Source organism: Callithrix jacchus, chromosome 7 (genome assembly GCF_049354715.1).
Source record: "Callithrix jacchus isolate 240 chromosome 7, calJac240_pri, whole genome shotgun sequence".
Lineage (NCBI taxonomy): Eukaryota > Metazoa > Chordata > Mammalia > Primates > Cebidae > Callithrix > Callithrix jacchus.
In genome coordinates this window covers 94,498,282-94,517,973 of record NC_133508.1, presented here as the reverse complement: position 1 = coordinate 94,517,973, position 19,692 = coordinate 94,498,282, and the positions used below count along the sequence as shown (strand labels likewise).

Below are 19,692 nucleotides of genomic sequence, written 5' to 3'. Positions count from 1 at the left end.
TGATCAGCCAGGGTAGACGGCAGTCACTTTGTTCAAGAGGCTGAGGTTTTTGAAAGACATCTCTTGGTTTCCTATGGAGAGAGTGGGGATCTGCCAAGGCGGGTACAGTTCCCTTCTGGTTAGATGCCCTGTGGAGTGTGAATAACAGGCGCTGGGGCCTGGGGGCCAGAGTCTGGCTCCTGACATACTGCTCTGGCATTTCGGGCAGACTACAGTTATTTGGCTGCCCAAGTGGCAAATTTTGGCTGGTAGCCCAGTTTTACCTTGAGTTTCCAGGCATATCTTAGGTCAGTGAATATTATTCCCACTTTCAGATGAGGAACCACAGGTCTAGGGAAATGGAAAGATGAGGCCATGTCATGAAGCAGAGCTGGAATAGAGACCCAGGTCTCCTTGCACACAGACCAGTGCTCTTTCCATCTCATCACGTGGACTTAAGATCCTCAAATATATTATGACAATAATATAGTCAAATACTGGCAGGGTTTCTGACTATGTGAGGAAGCACCATTATGTCTGGAAATTGTAACATATATCTGTAAAAAAAAAAATGGGAGAGAGATATTTGGTGATTACTATCTGCCAATTCTCTGTCTCTCTGGGATCTCTTGTGTCATTCATCTTTCTGTAAGTTCACTCTTATTCTTTTCTCCCCAAATTATTTTAGGATCCAGGACAGAAATTCATTTCCTTCCAAAAGTTATCCCTTATGACATCAGTATTGATAAAATTTCAAATTCCTCTTCTTTCCCGAGCAAATGCTACAACCCCTTTCTGCTTCCCTCACATTCTGTCATCAGATTTCATTGTGTTTTCTGGAATGAAGATAATATATACAGTACTAGTTTAGGTTGATATAAAAGAGAATGTTTCATATAAAACAAGATTAAGGAAAAGAAAAGCCAACCACTTGGTTAACCTGATACCACTATATATTTTCGGTGTGCTGTCTGTGGGTTCATATGACTCAGGCTAGGTATCATTCTATATATATTTGACTGTTGAGAATGTATCAGTGGAGAAGGACGTCTTGATTTGTTTGAGAAGCCATAAATCAACATGGCTAGGAGTAAGAGGGGAAGGGAGGAGGGGGACTTGGGGACTGGGCTAGCATTGCTTTCTGTAAAAAATAAAGGTCATATCGCATAGGCTCAATCTGTTTGACACTCACCTCTGCCTGCTTTTCCAAGGTACGTTCTCTTTCTTAGGCCTCTTGAGCACTGGATTCTGTTAACACCATAGTTCATTATGTCTTCAATTGTTCTGTTCCACGTCTCTTAATTTAGGTTCCTCTAAAGATTGAGAGTTTTTGAAGGGTGCTATCTTTCATGCCCTTATATTTGGCTTTTTGAGGAAAGTCAGTATAAACACTTACTACCTTTAGTTTTTAAAGTCTAACATCACTGTTTTTTTCCTTTTTTGCAGTAGAGGGGGAATGCCCCTGTTGTGAACTATTTTGAGTGAATGAAAACAAAAGAAGAGTTTTCTACATTGAGAAATCTTTTTAATTTCTTATTATTCCCAAACTGTGCTTTTCTTTATTTTCTTGTCCTTTTCTGTCCTGTCCTTTCATTCTTCCTTCCTTTGCTTTTTACCCTCCAGTTTTATCAAAAGAATTACATGAAATCAACAACAAAAAAGGTCTGAAGGTTTATAGTGTGATTTTACACCATTAATAGAATGTGTTTGCTTTCTGTCTTTCTTATGTACATTTTTCAGTGGGGGAGGAAGTTTCTGAGAGTAGTCCAGAGGTGGACTTTCTAATTGCTTGTCAAATCCTACAGCATAGTAACACAAGTATTCTACATGTGTGATTGTTTACCTGGTAGATTGTCAGATGCTGGTTTAAAGTTAGCCTACATATTGAAACTCTGCCAATCAGTATGTGTCGGGGGTAAAAGTGCCTCTCTGTGCTAACCCTGAACACACTGAAAACAGCAACAGCCACACTACCACGACTTCAGACACAATCTAATGCTTTTAATGACATACCCGGTATCAGTGACAGCCAGGAGATTCATGCTGGCTTAATAGGAAGACCTTAATACACGAAAGAAGTTACAAAGGTGTTGGAAGAACTGAAAGTACAATAAAGTAGCAAAAGACAGAGATTAGCAGTAGGAGGAAATAACCTATCTCTAGATCAGTAAGACTATCTGCTACCTTTATGGTATTACAGACCCCAGGAGGTACAACCAGCAGGAGGCAGGTGTGTAGGGCTGTGGAGGCCCCACAGGGTCGTGGGGTGTCCCTTATGTTGTGTTGAGGGCAGGATCCAAGAGGTAAAGAGACAGGGCACTGAAGAACTGGTGAAGAGCATCTGGACTTAGCGGCCACACCACCTGTGAGCAGAGATCAGCGGCAGCCCCCCAGTGCCCAAGGGCATCTGTATTTATTAGGTACAAGAAGGGGGCAGGGTCGTGAGTGAGGTCATCATCTATAGGCTTAGTAATAGGGCATACACAATCACATGAGTTACAAGCGAGGGGACTGCCCCATTATGTCACCTGGGCAGAGACGTGGGCCGTGCGCAGTAGGGGACTATGCTGTACACAGTAGTAGAGGGTCATGTACAGAAAAGGGGTCCATCCCCATTAGTTCACAGAGGCAAGGAGGTAAGCTGTGTGCAACAGGTGTCGTGCACAACACTTCTTATCTGGGGGCTGGAAACTTCAAAGGATTTCTAATAGATGGATACTGTAAGCTTAATGCAGTGGGAGCTGACAGACTTTTGCTCTTCTCTTAAGATATTTATGAGAGGATTCTTTGAGCTAGCACAGAAGCGAAAAAAGACTGACAGGGTGTACAGTCGCAGTGACCGGTCACACCAGAGGGATTCTTCTCCCTCAGTTACTTCCAGGATTTCAGGCCTGAGGCCTACTTTCCACAGGAACGGGATGCAAGGTACTACAACTCCTTTATCAGGAGGAGAGGCACTTGCTCCAAGCCTACCATACAGCATATGCCCTTTTAGGCAGGGACTCCACCGCCTGGATCTTTGGTTCTCATCCTGGTCTGGCTGTTTTCCCATGTACTGCTTCTGTTCTGTGACTGCTCTAGGCATTCCTCCTTCTATAAACTACTATATGGTTATATAGAAGGATCATATAAATCAGCACTAAATGTGTTAGTACAGCTCCAACTACAATACCTATATGATTATATAGAACGATTATATGGAACTAAGTATGCTAGATATATGTAAGCAGTAAGTTATACTTCGAGCACTAATTCTACAAACTAATACATGATTATATATGATGGATTATTTAAAGGAAACAGCTGAGCAATAACACTATAAACTAAGATATTCTTCAGGCACTAGTTGTGCCTGGGGTCTGGATAGTTCCCCTTCCTCAGTGCCCATGGGGGGTGTTACCCACACAGGTGGAACCTTGGAGGACAGGCCACGTGGGGAAAAAGGCTAGGAGTTGGGCTGCTGGAAGCATTGAAGAGTCTGTGTGGTGGGAGAGAGCACCACATACCGATGCTCTGAAACCATGGAGGAGACTCTCCCACTTCTAGGGGTGCTACCTTGAAACAGAAAGAGAAGGAGGGAGAGAAATACCCTGTCTTCTTTTCCTCCCCTCCTGTCTCCCACCGGTCTTTCCCAATGAGTGAATCTAACTGGAAATCAGCTGACAAGGGTGCCTAAGAAATGCAGTTAGGATCAACTTACTCCACGGAGCAGGGGAAGAAGCCAGGAGTGGATCTGAGAGAAACGGGCAAAGGACCTGTTCATATAGCAGGAAAATAAACTTCAAACAGGAATGTTTATTAATATGGCAAGCTACAGGAGAAAAATGAAGTGAAACACTTGCTGTTTGGGATTAGCTCCTCATTCCTCCTTTTTCCTGTCTTCTATCCTGTCGCATCCAACCTGGCCCTTGCAGAAAATTGAGAGTGACTTAGCTGGCAGTGGACTCAGTATTGGCAAGGCGAGCTGTGTGAGTGTTGGGTGCCCAGGGAGTAGGGCAGCAGCAGCAGTGGGACTGTGCAGTTAACTTTTCTGCACCACCAGAATTTAAAAGGCTCTGAAACTCGGAAGGTTTTGGGTAAGTCATTTAGTGGTAAAACCTATCCTGACTCGAACTGACATGAAACTACTGAGAATATTTATTGATCCTCATGAGTAGGAATAGTCATCCATTTGCTTCAGAAGCATTAATGCGTTTCATTACAGGGTGTCACCCCAAACCCAGGTAGGGCTCCTATAAGTAAAAGGTAAATGTGGTATAGTATATGCTGCCTTTCTAAAATCCAAAATAAAGTCTGCATTATGAACACATTAGGCCCCAGGCAATTTGGATAAGGGATTGTGAACCTGTATTTCAATATGAAATAGGGAGAAGGAATGGAAACACGATGTGCTAGCTTGCAGGTCGCAGCAGTGCTTGTGTAAACATTACAGCTCTGGCATTCTTCCATTCCCTGTCTCAGTCCCTGCAGCCTGACAGAGCAACCCACTCATTCTGTAGAGGAGCAGACTTTGCTTAGGGAGGAGACGTGGCACACAATATTGCAAAGTCACCAAGGAGTTAGTAGTGTAGTCAGAAACATTTATTTCTCCTTTTCAGTGCATGATGTTTGTTTAAGGTCTGATTCTTTGGTTCCATTCAAACATTTCAATGCTTGACATTTAGATGTCATGAAGGAAGCCAGTGCGTGAGTATCAAGGTAAATCCACACTCCAGTAGTGGTAATCTAATATTTGTCAAGTATTTCATGTATGTGTACACACACACATTCATACACTTCAGATATCTTCCTCTTATGTCTTCACAACGGTTCTACTGGATACACGGGATGGGTATTCCTATCCCCATTTTACAGATGGTCAAACCAAGGCTTGGCTGATAACTAACTCTATGACCTTGGGCAAGACTCTTTACTCGCTGGGCCTTGGTCAAAAAATAAGTTCTTATAGGGTTGTTTTATAAACCCAAAGAGGTAACGCAGGCAACACGTTGAGCTATACCTGGTGCACACTGCCATGCCACAGAGGGTCATTTTTCTCTCCTTCAGCCTTTATCTTCAGATGGTGAAGTGCATCGCACAGAGTCACACCACACTCATTTTGAGGATGACTTGGGATTTTCTGGTGAGTCTTTCATGCATTAAGTATGTTCTGAATACTGTGCTGGGCTCTGGGCTTACAGGGTGAGGTGTGATAGAAACTGTAGTCGCCCTCACGGTCTAGACTGTCTACTAAGACACAAAGTCAACATTCTCCATCAAGGGAACATAACAAAGTTAGAAGCATGTGCCATCACATGTGGGGAGTCCTAGGTAGTTTGGTATGAATGGATCATCAAGTGGTGGAGTGGCAGAACCAGGGGAAATGAGGCAGGGAGGGTTTGCAGAACAAGTTCACAGAGAACCTTGTTACCAAGTGCTAGCACGGAGATTGTGGTTGTGTACATGGATGTGAAATCGCCTTTACTGTAAAGGACGTGCTTCAGGATAGTAGATGCAATAGTTTAATGATGACAGACCTCTCTCTTTGCTGCAGCTTTTGTTTTTTTACTTTCTCAGCTTTAAGAGGAGGGGCTTGAATGAATGCCATCCTGTTCTAACTTTCTCTTTCTCCCTTCAAAAACTAGGTCATGGTTGGCTGCGACCTTGGTGGTCTCTGTTGTCTTCACAGGTTAGAAGACAGTTTGACATTTGTTTACTCCAAATCCGATGGGAGCAAAGTAAACAGCCACCACCACAAACACAATTTGCAGCAGAAAGCAACTTTGTGTCTTGTGAGCACACATGGGACTTTATCATAATTCATTTTAGATGGGAATAATAAAATAGTTTCTTTTCAGAGTATTTGCAAGATTAATAAAGCTACCTTCTTAGGGAAGGTTTATTAATCCATAACTTACAGAAAACTCCAGAGGAAGGAGATAGGAGATATGTTCTGTAGGTAAAAACATCATGCATGTCACTGCTAGAATTGAATTCTGTGTGCATTCTTCAGCTTGCATTCTTCTGGTGACATTACCATTTGCTGATATGATGGTGACTTTGTCTTGGACGTGATCTAAACAAGCAACTCTTTCATTTTATTTTTAAATTGGGAGGGTGTGAAGGAGTAGGTGGAAACATAGAAAAATTACAGTCCACAGGATTCAGATCCTTTCTATCCTGCTGGCTGCATTTCAGCTACATTTGACAGAAAGGCATGTGTTTGGACACTGGCATCTTTGCATACAAGCTGTGGGCCCTGGGTCTCTGAGATCTGTCAAGTGGAGATTGTGGTGCTGGTGGCAATGATGATGATGGTGATGAGAAGGATAATGGCTACTTCAGTGCTATTACAAGGAGTAATGATTTATGTGAAAGGGCTTCGTGCTTTAGCACTTCATCCATTTATTCAGCATTTATTGAGCTGCTGCAGGGTACTAGGCACAATGGTGGAATCCATGGACACCACCCTATGAAAGACATGGACTTTTTTCCACAAGACCCAGGAATAGACAGGGAAGCACAAATAAACAAATAATAGTGTGGTGACTAAGTACAACCAAAGAGAAAGCGAAGTAAAAAATAAGATGCAGGAATGAATTTTGCCAGAGTTAACAGTAAAGGAGGGTTAGCATCTAAGTATTTTGAGCGTGACTTGGGATTTTCTGGTGAGTCTTTTATGCATTAAGTATGTGCTGAATACTGTGCTGGACCATGGACTTACAGGGTGAGGTGTGATAGAAACTGTAGCCGCCCTCATGGTCTAGACTGTCTACTAAGCCACAAAATCAACATTCTCCATCAGGGGAACATGACAGAGTTAGAGGCATGTGCCATCACATGTGGGGAGTCCTAGGTAGTTTGGTATGAATGGATCATCAAGTGATGGAGTGGCAGAACCAGGGGAAATGAGGCAGGGAGGGTTTGCAGGGCAAGTTCACAGAGAACCTTGTTACCAATTGCTATCACTGAGATTGTTGTTGTGTACATGGATATGAAATAGCCTTTACTTTGTGTAGCCTTCTCTGCAATTAACTTGATTGTCTTATTGCCTGGGGTCAAAGAACAGTGTAAGAAGAAATACAATTATTTAGGTAAAATAAGGACATGTATGGATCAGGTATGGTATAGTTTAATGGTCCTTCAGATGTCTCCTGTTGTAAGAACTACAAGCTCAGATGCCTACAAGGGCCAGATATTTGTGGGCAAAACGGTCTGTGTGGGGACCAGGTAAACCACTGTTAAGCTTCATCTGATGGCTGCAATAACAATGCTGGACTCACGTAGGTCTTTGGCTTTTTCTAGAAAAGCTAGAAATCTTGTTTTTGTGTGAAATCCCCCTATTTAAACATTTGGCACTAAATTAGGTAAAAAAAAAAAAAACATTTTCTGGGCTAAAGATAACTGGTCTAAGGGCTGTTTTTAGCTTTTGAACCACCACTGGTGAATTCTGGCCTATTCTTTATAATTAGTGTGTTATGACTGCACAGATCTCCCTCAAGTACAAGTTCAGTCAATATACCAAGGGGTACATTGGACCATTTTTGGTAAAGGAAAAAGTTTCTGCAGAAAAGCTGAATGGTGGAAATTGGCCTTCATTTATTTCTGTGTGTTTTCTCAGTCCCATTGTTCTGTTTTTTTCCTGATCAAAAACTCTTCTGTTATATGGCACAATCTTCCATGAAACCAGCGTCCATGGTAAATCTGGGGTGTTCTTAGCTGTTTGCTGGGCAGCAGTGAAGTTTGTCTCTGTCTGACGCTATAGCTGCCTTAATTCAGCTTGTTATGTTCTACTACCAAGGGCATATCCTTGTAGTGAGTCAAATGAGTAGTTTTAGGGTCTGTAATGACAGCATTCTGTGGCTTTCTCATTTAAGATTGAGATACCAGTCACTAAAATATGCACATTTCAAACCAGAGTGAGAACACGAGCAAGTTAGTAGCTACTGTGGAATTGAGTGAATGTCATAAATATTTATTTATCTTTTTCATAGCTAGTATAAAAATGTGAGGATATAAAAAAGTTGTTCACGATAAAAACAACAGAAAATTCACTGGCTATACATCTCTTGAATGCGTGTGTCTCTTTGGATTTTCATTAGTGTCTAGCAATATACTTTGAGAAATTAGTTTTGAACAGAAGCTTCAGCATAATATGAAAACTTCTAGTGTTCATACTTAACCCGTTTTAAGCAAGGATCCATTGCATATAGCAGCCTGTTAACCATGTAGTGGCTATAGTCCATTGTAATGAATTTTTCTTTCAGAAATTTTTTTCTCAAGAAATTCTTTCTTCATTGGTTTATAAATTTAAAAAACACAAAAAAAGCATAAAAGACAAAGAAGTCATTTATACTTCTACCCAGTGGCAATTGCTTTTCATATTTTCAGTTCTAAAGAGAAAGGCGCTAGGGTTTGAGGTCAGACCAACATGGGTTTCAATTCAGTCTCCTTCATTCATTTAATCTTACCAAGTCTTGGTAAGATTTTAATCTGTGAAATGGAAATAAAGATATCATCTATTTTATCTGCTATTTTGATTAATAAAACAGATACTGCATTAAACATTTAGCACATTACTTGTCACATAAAAACATTTTTAAAATTAGCTATTATAATTATTTTTCTGTTTTTTTGCTAGGCATGTTTTACTTTGTGATGTTTATTCTGTCATTACATTATTTTTTGTTAAAAACTTCTATCATTTCCATGTCTCTTTCAAAACAGTTTCTAAATGTCCTTTTAATAGTTACTTAATATTTTTACATGGCTGTATCATAATTTACCCTTCTCTTTGTATATTTAAGTCATTTTTAATATTTTTAAAGAATAAATAATGCTTTGATGCATATCTTAACATTTTGATGAATATCTTCATTCAGTAATCTCTTGCGGTGGTTTGACTTCCTGGTTAGTATAGTGACTACATCTCCCATCTAGAATGGGCAGAATGACTGCCATCATTCTCCACTGGAACTTTTGAAAATGATGAGAATGTTCTATATCTGCACAGTCCAATATGGTTGCCAATAGCACATGAATTCTGAGTATTTGAAATGTAGCTAGTCTGATTGAGAAACTGAAAAGTTTTTTTACATTTAATTTTATTTAATTTTACTTTAAATAGCCCCATGTAGCTAACAGCTATCATATTGGACAGCATGGGCTTATACTGTTCTGGTTCAAAGCACAGAATGAACTTAGGCTGGGATTTTGCTTTCCACATGGATATACCCATCAAACATTTGTGTGTTTTTTCTGGTCTTTTAACCCCGGTACAGTTTCAAGATACTGCATTTTTCCTTTCTATACATTCTTTTAATTTTGAAGGAAGGTAGATAGAGGGTGCCTCACACGGCTGCTACCATGTTAAGTTAGAGGCTTGAGTTTAGAATTTTGACCATATGTGGATTCTTTAGGTTGTTAATGACAAAAGTCTAGCTTATTTTGGCTTCAGTCTGCAAGGGAGTTTCCTGGCTCACATAACCGAGTCCAGGTGTAGCCTAGCTGCAGCTATGGCTGGAGCCAAGAGCTCAGTCAGCTATTTCCACACCACAGCTTTGCCTTCTCTGTGCTGGCTTTGTTAGTAAGTAGGCTCTCCCCAAGCAGTGGCACAGATGGCCACCAACCATCCAGGCTCAAATCCTACTAGTTGAGCAACCCTAGGAGGAGAGAGGGCTTTTTCCCTGTGGATCCACAGAATGGCCTAAGGCTGGCCTTCAGTGGACTTATTCTCATTCTTGAACCAGTCACTATCTTCAGGGTTGAGAAGGCAGAATTTATACTCATTGGCCAGGACTGGACCTCTGCAGCCAGAGGGTGAGATCAGCACCAACAAAATGCATGGACTAGAACTGGGATAAGAGAATGATTTCCCAAAGGAAAATCAGGGTGGGAAATGCATGTTTACAACAGTCGAATAATCTGACCTGTATCTTTGAAGCCTTCTTGGGTCTCCCAGTTTTTTTCTGGGGAAGCCAGTTTACTGGGCAGGGGTTGGGGATGAGGGGGACTGGATTTTCTGTCCTGTGAATTCAGTCTAATTTACATAGCAGGCTTCTCTCATTTAATGGGACCATTCTCTTATTCAGAGGAAGGGTCCTGGGATGCATCTCTGAATTATCAGAGCATTGGGATGTTAGGATTCTGTCTGGTCTTGCTCTGTCTGTGTTTATGAAGTATACTTGCAAGCTAATTTCTCCTCTCTAGGAGTAGGTAACTATGCCCCAGAGAGTTAACAATGTAAGTAAATCGATGCATCTATTGTGATTATTTTTCTTTATGCATAAGGCAGAAGATATAGTGCCTAAGCTCCTTCTTAGAAGGATCTGAATCAAAGCTGATGGAATTTGCATGTCAGACTCCAGATAATCTAGGAATCAGGTAGAGAGTGGGCACTTCAGTCCCCAGATAGTGTATTGCAGCAATATCTTGGGACTTATGGGTGTAATTAAACCATACCTATTAGTAATTACGATAAGGGACTCACTGCCCTTAAACGTGACTGCAACATATCACATCTTTGTAAAAGCATGAAGCTATTTATTTAATCAGCAAAGTCCATGTAAAAAATGTTTTATTAATATTCCAATTTTCTGATTCAGCCCTTTGTGTAATAAAATATGGTGACTAAAACAGTTTCCTTTTTATTGCTCTTGCTCTGCCTCGTAAGAGAGGTTGAAATTTTGTAGCACCATTTATGCCAATTTTTTAAAAACTCTCCAGCATAAAACATATCAGCAAATTAATATTTCCTGACTACAAGATGAGATTGACCTCATAGGTATAAGTTCATTTCTTGTTCTAACATCTACTGTACCGTGAAATTAGAGGTCTTTTTCTTTATCTCTCTCTCTATTTTTTTACTTCATTTTCATTGTGGCAAGAGTGCTAATATATCGTCAACTTTTAACTAGTAAGTCACTATTGTATAATGGTGTCATTATGCAATGTCATGAACAAAGCTTACTTTTTAGTGTTGCTTTATTCCAACTGGAGTCAAAGAGAGGCTCTCTGTATTTAAAAAGGGCCTAAATGATGAAGCTCAGCTTTGGCAAATCTCTGTGGTCACCTCTGCTGAGTCATCTATGCTGAACTGAGTTACCTTTGTGCCGACAAAAGAAATGATGCCCTGGCAGTCTGTGTAGCAGAGAATCCTAGGATAAAATAGAGCATATGGGTTCTAATCTCAGGTTGGTCAGAAAATCTGTGTGTCCTTGGGCTCTCTGGACCTACATATTCTCAATTGAGAAAAATGGTTTGGATGGGTGATCGCTAAGATCCCTGCTCACTGTGTGATTTTTTTGCATTCTGTGATGCTTTCGTATCTTCATGTCTGGGCAGTAGTGCTTAATGACTGTAATTGAGAGTTGCAAGCACTTTCTCAGAAGCCTTCCCAGACCTAAGCTCTCTGCATCTCTGTTCCTACTGTACTATGGACAAATGACATTGTATGTCAGAGTGGGTGTTTGTATGTGTGTTGCCTTTCTACCAGGCTTTAAGACAGGTATCTTTTCATATATGTTTTTTCATATGTGAAAGTATTTTGAATTATGTACTCAAAAAATAGTTGGCAACCACATGAATGAGCTACATTGGATTTTAGAGATCGTATAAGGAAGGAAAAAGACAAGATACAAATAGATCTGAAAAGAGACTCCTATGTAGTTGTTGTGAAATTGCTTATGTATTTATACCACATAAAATAAATTCTGTAGTTTCTTTGGGAGATTCCATCTTAACATATATGAAATGCCAAATTTTTGCAGTTGAGTATAAAGGTAAATCATTTCATGCATATGATGGAAGACTGTTATACATATCTGATTATTTAGCACCTTAAGGTAGGACTATACTATGTCCTTATAGTGTCAAAATACAGCCTTTTTGGTGGTAAGGTCATTTCAGTGATTTGAGAGAGAGAGAGAGAGAGAGACAGAGAGAGAGAGAGAGAGAGAGAGAGAGCGCGAGTGAGAGAGTGCGCTTCCACCGTCCTCACTGGTGTTTTTATGTTTAGAGATTGTATTTGCATGGCCTCTGGGAAAGCTAGTCTGCAAAGCAAGACTATGTGAATACATCTCCCCAAATCAATGAGAACTGTGCTGTCCTCTAGAAAATTAGGTTTGAGCCACATCAACGTCAGTGCCTGAGATGGAATAAATCCCATTTCATGATTGCACTGTGTGTGAATTGTGTAATGTGTCTAGATGGGCACAAGCTATGATTGCTTCTCTCTCTCCTCAGCATTACTAGATGGTAATGCAGTAGATTTGTGTGAGAATTGTCTCAAATAAACAGGCGAGGCTACATGAGATAATTTAGGGCCCACACTTGGGATTTCTCCATGGAACAGTATAATATGTTACTATTAACCAGAAACAATGTGAAAAACACTCCTTTTGGCTTGTTCAAAAAGAAAAAAAAAAGACTGATACTGGCATGCAGTGCTTGAATAATCTTGCTTCATATAGTGTCATGATAGATCCACCCTGTTTGTAGTAGTGGAAAGAATCATCTGCTTTGCACTTCTTATTGCGAGTTCATGAACAGGCAGGTACCTCTCATAAACTTTGTTCATTCAGCCACTTGAAATAAGCCATGGAATAAACCATTGTGTGCCAAGCAATGTTTTAGTAATAGATGTTGGGAGTGTTTAGATAGAAACAACTTTATAGACTGAACTTTTTGTTTTTTTTTTCATTCCCTCCAACTCAGAGGTTAAAAATTAACCTGAAAAATCAAGGCTGCAACATCAATCCACTGTATGTTTCTTGCATGAACTTGCAGACACTTAGTAATGGTGTTTCAAATCTTCAGCAGTTCATCATGGGAGGTGAGCTTTCACATGGACGAGCCCTTGGCACTGCCAAGTAGTAGTGCCATTACAAGTTTGAAAGACATTTAGATGATAATTCCAAAGGCCCTCTTATCTCGAAATCCATTAGAAGTGACCTATAATTTCAATGCAGTGAGTGCTGGGCATAGGGGGCCATTCAGTCAGTGAGTACCCCAAGCTTTGGGAAGATGAGACAGACTCTTCTAATCCAGCTGTACCCATGTAGAGCAATTATCATTTTCACTCTGACTTCCAATGCCTTAGATTTACTGGGTCTTCATTGCAAGGAAGGAACCTTGGAGTTAATTGAGTTCATTAGGACCATTATGGCTGGAGCTGATGCATATGATTTTTCTATCTTGAATATGAATGCTCAGCTTCTATGGGAAAGCAACAATAAATTCAAGCCAAGCTGTATAACTTACTAGCTGTATGACCTTGGGCAAGTAACTTTACTTCTACCAGTCTCATTTTTCTTATCTGTAAAATGAAGCCTTCTTACCAGTGACTAAGACGTATAGATAAGATTCTGGTTTTTAAAATGTGCCTATTAGACCAGTGAGTTGATGAGAGGCATTTAGGTGATACACACACTACAGATTACTGACATTCTTCAACTTGGCCTACCTTCTAACTCATATACTTATTATACAAGCAAATATGCCTGCCAGTGTCTTAATTTACTTCAAAAATGATTTAAACCTAGAATTGCAGGTTTGAATTTATTAATATTTTATTTAATTAGTACAATTCCATCTTGGAACCAGGAAACTATGCCATTCATCCATCCATCAATCATATTATAGTCTCATTCAATATGCATTAATATTAAGCACCTGCTATATGCTTGGTGCTGTGCACAGTGCTGAGAAAACAAAGAAGAATAAGATGCAGTCACTGTCTACAAATCTCCCCTCATTTTCCACAAAGAAAAAAGATCTTCACACTAAAAACCAGTTGCTTTTAATTGCGTTGCTTTTTGGTTCTGTGTGCTGGCGTGATGTTAATGGTGAGTTGGTAACCTCCAATAGAAACGAAGAGAAAAAAAGTTCCTCAACTCTGGCTCGTGCAAACATCTTTAATCATTTCAAGCTTCAACTACAGACCAAATTGGAAGGAAGAACTGTGAAAAGCCCATTTATAAACAAAAGCTCCGCCGGGAGTCAGACTGCGTTTCTCCAGAAGAAGGACTTCAGTATCAGAAGAGCACACATTCAAAACCCTAAGCCAGCCTTCAAGTCAGTGTTCAAAGGAAGGAAAGGCCACACAGAAAATAAAATGTAATTGGGCACCCTGTGTGGAATGGGACAAAACCCAGGAAGTATCATAATGCCTCAGTGCAGCTATCCCCTAGCCTGAAGGCGCCATCTCCAGCCTTCAGACCGTGGCAACCATATGCGTTGTTAAAATGTTCAGGGAGTTATGAAATGCAGGATAGAAGAGTTTGCCCCTGACTTGTCAACATGGGTGCTTTGCCTCTCATTTTAAGATAGAAAAGAAAGAAATTTCATTAGTAACTCCCAAATCAAAAGATGAAAGTGGAGTGAACTATTTCTGGATAGGGAGAGGCTTGTGAGATGTTATTTAACATACTGACTGTCTTTCAGCAAAGTCCCGAAAGGGGAGAAAAACATTCCAAAACAAAAAAAAATTAAGTCCCTGGCATCATTTAAAAAACCTGTTTCCTGCAAGTTTTTATCATCTGCCTTTTCAGCATCACTGCCTGTTGAACTCCTTCTTATCTGTCAGTGCCCCTCAGTTGCTTTCCTTTCTCTCAGGCCTCCCTAGTTCTCTCAGTCTGAATGAATGTCTGTCCCTCTGTGCTTGAGGGCACTCATATCAGGCCCCACATTCTAGTTATTGATAATACACGTTGTCACCTCTCTAAGATGGTAAGTGTCCCAAGCACACTGACAGTGTCTCTTTCACTTTATAATTCTCTCTGCTGCCTATGGGCCTTGCTCAAAGGGTACACTCAATAGTGTTGACTGAATGAATGAGCAAATGGATGAATGAAAAGCCTTAAAAATCTACTATCTATGGGCCAGGTGCAGTGGTTCATGCCTATAATCCCAGCATTTTGGGAGGCTGAGGTGGGTGAATCACCTGAGGTCAGGAGTTTGAGACCAGTCGGGCCAACAAAACCCTGTCTCTACGAAACAAACAAAACAAAACACACACAAAAAACTAGTACCTCCATATCTCTGGTAAACATGGGCAGTCAAATGGAAATCATTTTGTTGTTAATAATTTTACCAGGAATTGGGAGAAAATGAACAATATAATACTTACCTGATCGGCAGATAACACAGAGACAAGAGAACCAGGATAACAGGCTAAACACTGATCTTTAAACATGAGAAAGGTTGACTGAGTTAAACAGGGTAAAATTTAAAAGGGCTAAATGCAAAGCCTCACATATTCTTAACCTCTGTGCTGGCACTTAGGTGCAAACCATTAAATATTAATAGCTAAGTAGAATGTAGTGAATGTCTGGCCATTCTTATGAAGGAGATGGGAAGTAGTCGATTTAAGTTAATACATGTCATCAGTAGGCTACTCAGGTTGCCTCATCACTTGGGGTAGACTAATAGAAGTCTTTTGTAAACTAAGAAAAAGTTGGTCATGAATACCTGTCTCTGCCCTCTGAAGAGCCAGTGGCAGGTTCAGCTATGATGGACACATCTGGCTCCCACACCTGGCAGTGACTCTGTGGACATGCACACTCTTTTCTGGCTTAGCTCCTTTCCTCAGAGCCTAGCACTGGGCAAGGCAGTTAATAGGTTTGGGTAAATGCTCATGGAATGGGAACTGATCACATTAGAGTGTGTCCCTAGGAAGAATGGTGAAAGGTCTGGAAGAAAGAAATAGATCATCTCTCAAAAAAGTATAAAAGTAACAGAAGCAACTGGAGCTGTTTGTACTTTGAAACATGTAATCTGTTGGTGGGGAAGGGTATATAGGGGAAGTGTGGAGCATGACAACTATCCATATATTTAAGAAACTGCCATGTGAAAATGTGGAATGGGAATTAGAATTTTTCTGTTTACCACTCAAAGTTTTGAGGTTAGAGGAGGCAGGTTTTGGCTTAAAGAATTGTCTAAGTGTAAAATGGTCTATATAGTGCTTTTTCTTTCCCAAATTTTACCAGCTGAGAAAATTAAGGGAAAAGGGTATGGTAGAGAATCCTTACATTGGAGTGGATAAAATGGATTCTAATGATCCTTCTAATTCTCATAGTTGATGATTTCTATTGAATAAGCCAGTCTTTTTTGACTACAGGAAAAATGTAGTATGTTAATATATATAAAATATTATTATTATATTGCCTTATGCTTCTGAAAATATGTTTATTTACATTATTTCATGAGCCATATAAGAAAGAAACATACATGTAGAGGAAACATTGTTATCATTCTACGTAATAAAGATCCCACTGATTTAGTGACTTGTTCAGCTTCATTAAAGAAGCTGAGGCCTCGACTTAGTAACAAGTTATTATAGTCAGGCTCTATGTTAGCATGTGAGAATATCCTTAAGAAGCAGCATCCATCTTGGCCCCATTTTACAGATGAAGAAACTGAGGCATAGAGATGTACTAGTACATGGTGAAGGTCACATGGCTAGCTATTAAATGGCAGAACCAGGATTTGAACCAGTGCCATTTCAAAACTCATATTCTTAACCTCTGTGCTGGTATGCATTTCTATAATCAGTGTGATATCTCTGATGATAAATTGCTCAACTTGTAAACTCATAGAACAACCCACAATTTACTTTTGCCTCAGCCATTCAAATTACCAAGTCAGAAACTTGACTGGAAGTGCTTTTTCCCAAAAACATGGAATCCTGGGATCTGTATCAAAGGTTAGCAAGAAAAGTTAAAAAAGCAACCTGTCTTCCCAAAGGGATTCAGACAATCTGACACCTTACACTGAAACGTGCTTCATGACGGTTATTGATCAGCACTCTGGCTTGTCTGCCATGGAGATGCTAGGTTAGACGGATTTTTCCAAAACCTGCAATCTAATGTTTTGAGTGGAGCGTTCAAACCTTTCATGTGTTCAGTGCTAGCAACTAGAATAAGGGAAGCACAGCATGGTGTGTGAGAGCACACTGAAGTGCACTGGCATTTTCTGAATCACCCAGACCTCTCGGCGCTTTTGCTCTTGCTGTGCCTTTCTGTATCCCACCTTATAGCTCACTCCAATGCTTCGGGTGGTCTAGCCACACAAGAAATATTTAATACTTGTTGCCTGCTATGCTTCTGTAGATTATGTTCAGCCTTATGCACATTTTCTGCTTTTACTTCTTTTCTCTGCTGTGTTGCCAGTCCTTGGGACCTCCTTGAGTAGTAATATCAGGTAAAATTATAGGAGGTTGATAGTGGAAAACTGGTAATTTGGTGTTTCAGTGAAATTGAGTCAGATAGCCTCTGTCCTTAAAGATGCTGTAGATCTGTGTTTCCCTAATATGGTAGCTGTGGGATATCCGTGGCTATTCAAACTTAAATTAATTAAAAAGTCCAGCTCCTTAGTCATACTAACCACATTTCAGGTGCTCAGTAGCTTCACGTGACTAAGAGCTACTGTGGTATGGGAGTGGACATCACAAATACAGACCATTTCATTTGTGAAATGGGAATAATAAATAACTACCTTGCAGGGTTGTTTGGAAGATTAGATAGGGTGTCATAGGTAAGATGATTCTTAACCTGTAGTAGTGGCTCAAGGGGTGTTCATTTCTTCTTAAGTTTCCCATGATATGTGACATCCGATTTGATAGCTCAGAGCCAGATTGTTAGGCTGAGGTTTGCAAAACCTGGCTTCTGTATGAGTGGTCTCTTAGTGCCAAGTGACATTGTAGGATTTAACATACACAGCAGGGCTGGGAGCAGTGGCTCACACCTCTAATCCCAGCACTTTGGGAGGCTGAGGCAGTTAGATCACTTGAGGCCAGGAATTCGAGACCAGCCTGGCCAACATGGTAAAACCCGTCTCTACTAAAAATACAAAAATTAGCTGGACATGGTGGCACACACCTATAATCCCAGCTACTCAAGAGGCTTAAGCATGAGAATTGCCTGAACCCTGGAGGTGGAGGTTGCAGTGAGCTGAGATCTTGCCAATGCAATCCAGCCTGGGTGACACAGTGAGACTCTGTCTCAAAACAAAAAACATGTATATTAGTAATTGTTTTTTCCTTTGATGGGCAGAAATGCAAAAACAACCGATTTTTAATGATTAGGTCCTTTCTAAGAGAGTATAGAAAGTGGGTTGCATCCATCAGGAAACTTTGTGATAATCTATAATCTAAAAACATTCCCCAAACCACATTCCAAGGAAAAATCAGATCTATAAAGGCTTCCTTTGATCAAATAAGTTTCGTCAACTGTGTGTTTTATGTCCCTGGGAGATTCACAATGCACAGTTAAAGGTTCTGGAAGTCCTGCTAGAAACAAATATGTCTGACATTGAAAACTTAGGCTTTGATTTTTTATAGACATGAAAATCTTCCCTGTTCTTATAGGCACCTATTAAAATCGTGTTCCCCAAAAACGGTTTTAGAACATACTACTCAAAGGGCATGGTCAGCCAGTTTTCCAGGGGCATCTGCAGAGAGGGTTCATTGAAAAGCATTTCCTCCTGCGATAACCTCTAATTCTAACATAACAAAAGGAATGTGATGGTGCATACAGCTTATTCCCTTTTGTAGTTCTTTAAGGAAAGGATAAATCTGAAGCTAGTTCAGGACCTAAAAGTAACCTATTTTGTCAAGGTTTAAGGTTCAGTAAATAGCGATTGAGATCTCTTGTATTTCAGACAACCACAAAAGCTGTTTTTGTACCTGGAGACCAGAGGCTAAGGTAACTGTTTCTGTTGGAAAGCAAGTGGTTTTCGAAGCTCTCTGCCTTCAGCAGTTTGTCTTTGCAACTCAATGCCGTTTGGGTCTGATGTTTGTCTGATAGAAGAAGGGGAATGTAATTCAACCTACGTTAGGGAAAAGATTGCTTTGAACAAAGCACTACCTGTGTTGGCTCTAATAATCTGGTAAGATCTACAGTGAATGGCCTCAGCTTTGTTCTTTCACTGCACCATATATGATAAAGGTTAACAGAGAAACCTGCTATGTAAACAATTACAGCAGAATGCTACATTGAGAACTGCTAGTCTAGTAACCAAAGCAGGAAAGGATGATGAACTAGTTTTTCAGTCAAGGTTCTGTATTATAGATACACATGTTCATCTACCTATATGTGGGTCACATATCTTGCCCTCTAGCCTTCGGTCATCTATCTCAAGGGTCAGTGAGGCTTTTTCTGAAAAGATTCAGATATTTTCCACCTGACAGGATATATTGTCTCTGTTGCAACCACTCAACTCAGCTATTGTAGCTCAAAAGTAGCCAAAGAAAATACACAAGTGAGTGTGTTCCAATAAAACTTTACTTAGGAAAACAGCAATCGCTGTCCAGATTTGGCCCACTGGTTGTAGTTTGCTGACCCAGATCTATTTCTTCTGATTTTTGTTTTTTGAGATGGGGTCTCTTGTCGCTGAGGCTATAATGCGATCGTGGCTGACTGCAGCCTCTATTTCCCTGGGCTCAGTGATCCTCCAATCTCAGCCTCCTGAGTACCTGGGACTACAGGTGTGTGCTGCCATGCCCAACTATTTTTTGCATTATTTTTTTGGTAGAAATGGGACCTCACCATGCTGCCCAGGCTGGTCTTGAGCTCCTGGGCTCCAGTGATCACCTGCCTCCATCTCTCAAAGTGTTAGGATTACAGTTGTGGGCCACTGTACCCGGCCTCCTGATTTATTTCTTTGTTCATCATTATAAGCACCAGCTATGGGCAGTTCCTGAAATTCTTGCCTGAATCAGATCCCTATGCTGAAGTG

The 19,692-nt window shown here is 40.4% G+C and overlaps 1 protein-coding gene across 24 annotated transcripts in view; it reads left to right on the top strand.

Moving 5' to 3' along the window:
• DAB1 (DAB adaptor protein 1) overlaps window positions 1–19,692 on the top strand; it is a 1,273,242-nt gene that overhangs the window by 840,201 nt on the left and 413,349 nt on the right. For 2 of the 24 annotated variants that reach the window (XM_078331987.1, XM_078331972.1), the window contains exon 2: window positions 5,026–5,101. The exons of the other annotated variants lie outside the window; for them this stretch is intronic. The gene's annotated coding sequence lies outside the window, so the exon portion shown is untranslated. The remainder of the gene's footprint in view (window positions 1–5,025; window positions 5,102–19,692) is intronic. 24 annotated transcript variants of the gene reach the window in all.